General features: G+C 43.8%; 1 pseudogene; it reads left to right on the top strand.

Annotated features, from left to right (window-relative positions):
- Positions 1–293: 293 nt before the first annotated feature.
- LOC123396311 overlaps positions 294–6,000 on the top strand; it is a 51,098-nt pseudogene continuing 45,391 nt past the window's right edge.

Here is a 6,000-nt window from a genome sequence, read left to right as displayed (position 1 = left end):
TAATCTTGTTCCTTTAGGACTTCTCCTCGTCATACAAAGTGATCACGCCGGCTAAAGTGGGTTCCTTGTGTATAGGGTTAACATAGCATCGGTTGTCATCTGTTGTGTGCACGACGACTATCGTTATTTGCTGCGGCGGCGAACCTAGGTATACGGCAGCACATGCTATCACTTATCTACGTTCGGTAGTGCTCCTCCTCGCGATCCAGAGTAATCAGGACGGGTGTCGTGGGCATCTTCCTAACTAGGGTTCACGTACCTTATGATGATACTTATTATGTGTTGTAGGAAAAATGGCGGGCAGTGAGTTAACTGATGTCATGGTAGATATGGAGTTTGGAGAATTGCTGAAAGACTAGATACAAATTGGTCAGGTGATGAAAATTCAGATCGTGGAGATTGGGAAGAGAATGGGAACATAGGGGAAGATGTTAATGTGAGTGGCATTGTAATGTTGTAAAAAAATTGTGGCATCCAAAAACATTATATTTGTGTATTGGAAATTTATAGATGGACGTGGATGATGATACTGAGGAAAACAACTCTGAGTTCTCGAATGAAGATTACATTAGTCAGGTGGGGAAGTCGAATATTTTGTTGGGGCATGCAAATCGAATATTTTGTGGAATATTATATGATAATTAATTATGTATTTCTGTTCATTATTTCAGCTAATTTTAGGATCTCATAACGCGCACGACTATTATGGTGAATCCGACACGGAGACAGACCTCAAAGATGAATCGGTAGATGCACCTGATTTTGGAGAGTCACAGTTGTCGGTCAACATGAGTAAGGTATGTATGAGCTCAATGTTGTATGGAAGTAATGTTAAACCATGTAAAAAATAATGGCTATGTTTTGATTGTTCACATGATAGAAGATGAGGGGAAAGAGAATGTCCAAGATAGTACGCATGCAGATGATCAGATGGATATGTTCATGAAGATAAGAGAAATGACTTTTGTGTCTCCAGAAAGTGCGTTCGTCTTCTACATGATCTCTTCTAAAGATAATGGTTTCAACATTAGAAAGGATAAGGTCAGGTATATAAAAACAGAGTCACATCATATGCATTTGTGGCGGTATGTTTGTTCCACAGAAGGGAAACATGACAGCAGATTGCAAACCGAGGAAGGACGCACCCGTAGGCTCAGACCCGAGTCACCCTGCAACTATGAAGCATAGGTGAACGTGAAGCTTGACAAAAAGCGTGGGATTTGGTATGTTGGGAGTTTCGAGGACAAGCATAGCCATATGTTAGCAAGGCCAGATGAAGTACCTTTTCTTTGGTCCCATAGAAAAATCAAAGAGTATCAGAAGTTTCAGATAATGTCCATGGGTGCCGCAGGGATAAGAATTCACACTATTATGGATTCCTTCATCAGTAAACATGCCTGGTACAGCGGTGTTGGTTTTATGAGGTGTGATATATACAACCTTTGCTTTAGGGAGAAGAGGAAGTTGCTTCCAAAAGGAGATGCAGCCACAGCCATAGGCTTCATGGCTAGTAGGAAAGAGAGGGATCCTAGCTTCTTTCTTGAGTACATGCTTGATAAAGAAGGACATATGAATAGAATGTTCTGGTGTGACTCCCAGTCTCGTCAGGACTACGAGGACTTCGGTGACGTGGTTGTATTTGACAACACGTACAAGATGAACCACTATGTGTTGGAAATATGCCCTAGAGGCAATAATAAATTAGTTATTATTATATTTCTTTGTTCATGATAATCGTTTATTATCCATGCTATAATTGTATTGATTGGAAACACAGTACTTGTGTGGATACATAGACAAAACACTATCCCTAGTAACCCTCTAGTTGACTAGCTCGTTGATCAAAGATGGCCAAGGTTTCCTGGCCATAGGCAAGTGTTGTTACTTGATAACGGGATCACATCATTAGGAGAATCATGTGATGGACTAGACCCAAACTAATAGACGTAGCATGTTGATCGTGTCATTTTGTTGCTACTGTTTTCTGCGTGTCAAGTATTTGTTCCTATGACCATGAGATCATATAACTCACTAACACCGGAGGAATACTTTGTGTGTATCAAACGTCGCAACATAACTGGGTGACTATAAAGATGCTCTACAGGTATCTCCGAAGGTGTTCGTTGAGTTAGTATGGATCAAGACTGGGATTTGTCACTCCGTGTGACGGAGAGGTATCTCGGGGCCCACTCGGTAATGCAACATCACACACAAGCCTTGCAAGCAATGTGACTTATTGTAAGTTGCGGGATCTTGTATTACGGAACGAGTAAAGAGACTTTCCAGTAAACGAGATTGAAATAGGTATGCGGATACTGACGATCGAATCTCGGGCAAGTAACATACCGAAGGACAAAGGGAATGACGTACGGGATTATATGAATCCTTGGCACTGAGGTTCAAACGATAAGATCTTCGTAGAATATGTAGGATCCAATATGGGCATCCAGGTCCCGCGATTGGATATTGACCGAGGAGTCTCTCGGGTCATGTCTACATAGTTCTCGAACCCGCAGGGTCTGCACACTTAAGGTTCGACGTTGTTTTATGCGTATTTGAGTTATATGGTTGGTTACCGAATGTTGTTCGGAGTCCCGGATGAGATCACGGACGTCATGAGGGTTTCCGGAATGGTCCGGAAACGAAGATTGATATATAGGATGACCTCATTTGATTACCGGAAGGTTTTCGGAGTTACCGGGAATGTACCGGGAATGACGAATGGGTTCCGGGAGTTCACCGGGGGGGCAACCCACCCCGGGGAAGCCCATAGGCCTTGGGGGTGGCGCACCAGCCCTTAGTGGGCTGGTGGGACAGCCCAAGAAGGCCCTATGCGCCATATGAAGAAAATCAAAGAGAAAAGGAAAAAAAAGGAGGAGGTGGGAAAGGGAAGAAGGACTCCACCTTCCAAACCAAGTTGGATTCGGTATGGAAGGGGAGACCTTCCCCCCTTGGCTCGGCCGAAACCCTTTGGGGTCCTTGGACCCCAAGGCAAGGCTCCTCCTCTTCCCCCTATATATACGGAGGTTTTAGGGCTGATTTGAGACGACTTTTCCACGGCAGCCCGACCACATACCTCCACGGTTTTTCCTCTAGATCGCGTTTCTGCGGAGCTCGGGCGGAGCCCTGCTGAGACAAGATCATCACCAACCTCCGGAGCGCCGTCACGCTGCCGGAGAACTCTTCTACCTCTCCGTCTATCTTGCTGGATCAAGAAGGCCAAGATCATCGTCGAGTTGTACGTGTGCTGAACGCGGAGGTGCCGTCCATTCGGCACTAGATCGTGGGACTGATCGCGGGACGGTTCGCGGGGCGGATCGAGGGACATGAGGACGTTCCACTACATCAACCGCGTTCACTAACGCTTCTGCTGTACGGTCTACAAGGGTACGTAGATCACACATCCCCTCTCATAGATGGACATCACCAAGACAGGTCTTCGTGCGCGTAGGGAAATTTTTTTTCCCATGCGACGTTCCCCAACAGTGGCATCATGAGCTAGGTTCATGCGTAGATGTCTTCTCGAGTAGAACACAATAGTTTTTGTGGGCGGTGATGTGCGTTTTGCTTCCCTCCTTACTATTTTCTTGATTCCGCGGTATTGTTGGATCGAAGCGGCTAAAACCGTCATTACTCGTACGCTTACGAGAGACTGGTTTCATCGCTACGAGTAACTCCGTTGCTCAAAGATGACTGGCGGGTGTCAGTTTCTCCAACTTTAGTTGAATCGGAATTGATCGAGGAGGTCCTTGGATGAGGTTAAATAGCAATTCATATATCTCCGTTGTGGTGTTTACGTAAGTAGATGCGATCCTACTAGATACCCATGGTCACCACGTAAAACATGCAACATCAAAATTAGAGGATGTCTAACTTGTTTTTGCAGGGTATGCTTGTGATGTGATATGGCCAACGATGTGATGTGATATATTGGATGTATGAGTGTTGTAATAGTTAATATCGACTTGCACGTCGATGGTACGGCAAACGGCAGGAGCCATAGGGTTGTCTTTAAACTAATGTTTGTGCTTGTAGATGCGTTTACTATATTGCTAGGACATAGCTTTAGTAGTAATAGCATGAGTAGCACGACAACCCCGATGGCGACACGTTGATGGAGATCATGGTGTGACGCCGGTGACAAGAAGATCGTGTCGGTGCTTTGGTGATGGAGATCAAGAAGCGCATGATGATGGCCATATCATGTCACTTATGAATTGCATGTGATGTTAATCCTTTTTGCACCTTATCTTGCTTAGAACGACATTAGCATTATGAGGTGATCTCTCACTAAAATTTCTAGACGAAATTGTGTTCTCCCCGACTGTGCACCGTTGCGACAGTTCTTCGTTTCGAGACACCACGTGATGATCGGGTGTGATAGACTCAACGTTCACATACAACGGGTGCAAAACAGTTGCACACGCAGAACACTCGGGTTAAGCTTGACGAGCCTAGCATGTGCAGACATGGCCTCGGAACACATGAGACCGAAAGGTCGAGTATGAATCGTATAGTTGATATGATTAGCATAGAGATGCTTACCACTGAAACTATTCTCGACTCACGTGATGATCGGACTTGAGATAGTGGATTTGGATCATGTACCACTCAAATGACTAGAGAGATGTACTTTTTGAGTGGGAGTTCTTAAGTAATATGATTAATTGAACTTATTGTCATGAACATAGTCTAATGGTCTTTGCGAATTACGATGTAGCTTGCGCTATAGCTCTACTGTTTTTATATGGTCCTAGAGAAAATTTAGTTGAAAGTTGATAGTAGCAAACTTTGAAGAGGATTGTCCTCGTTGCTGCGCAGAAGGCTTATGTCCTTAATGCGCCACTTGGTGTGCTGCATCTCGAGCGTCGTCTATGGATGCTGTGAACATCCGACATACACGTTTCTGATGACTACACGATAGTTCAGTGCAAAAATACTTAATGGCTTAGAAGCAAGGCACTGAAGATGTTTTGAAACGTCATGGAACATAAGTGATGTTCTAAAGAGATGAAATTGTGATTTCATGCTCGTGCCCTTGTTGAGAGGTACGAGACCTCCGACAAGATTCTTTGTCCACAAAGTAAAGGAGAAAAGCTCAATCATTGAGCGTGTGCTCAGATTGTCTGAGTACGACAATCACTTAAATCAAGTGGGAGTTAATCTTCCAGATGAGACACTGATGGTTCTCCAAAGTCACTGCCACCAAGGTGTGAGAGCTTCGTGATGAACTATAACATATCAAGGATAGATACAATGATCCTTGAGCGATTCGCGATATTTGACACTGCGAAAGTAGAAATGAAGAAGGAGCATCAATAGTTGATGGTTTGTAAAACCACTAAGTTTCAAGAAAGGCAAGGGCTAGAAGGGATACTTTGTGAAACGGCAAAACAGTTGCTGCACTAATGAAGAAACCCAAGATTAAACCCAAACCCGAGACTAAGTGCTTCTGTAATGAGGGGAACAGTCACTGAGGCGGAGCAACTCTAGATACTTGGTAGATAAGCAGGCTGGCAAAAGTCGAAAGAAGTATATTTGATATACATGATGTTGATGTGTACTTTACTAGTACACCTAGTAGCATGAGGGTATTGGATACCGGTTCGGTTGCTAAGTGATTAGTAACACGAAATGAAAGCTACGGCATAAACGGAGACTAGCTAAAGGCGAGGTGACGATACGTGTTGGAAGTGTTTCCAAGGTTGATATGATCAAACGTCGCACGCTCCCTCTACCATCGGGATTGGTGTTAAACCTAAATAATTGTTATTTGGTGCTTGCGTTAAGCATGAACATGATTGGATCGTGTTTATTGCAATACGATTATTCATTTAAAGAGAATAATGGTTACTCTATTTTCTTGAATAATCACCTTCAATGGTTTATTGAATCTCGATCGTAGTGTTACACGTGTTCATGATATTGGTGCCAAAAGATACGAGGTAATGATGATAGTACCACTTACTTGTGGCACTACCGCTTGAGTCATGTTGGTAT

This window comes from Hordeum vulgare, chromosome 5H (assembly GCF_904849725.1).
Source record: "Hordeum vulgare subsp. vulgare chromosome 5H, MorexV3_pseudomolecules_assembly, whole genome shotgun sequence".
In the NCBI taxonomy this organism is placed as follows: domain Eukaryota; kingdom Viridiplantae; phylum Streptophyta; class Magnoliopsida; order Poales; family Poaceae; genus Hordeum; species Hordeum vulgare.
The sequence above is the reverse complement of the archived record's forward strand: the minus strand, read 5'-3'. Positions and strand labels throughout refer to the sequence as shown.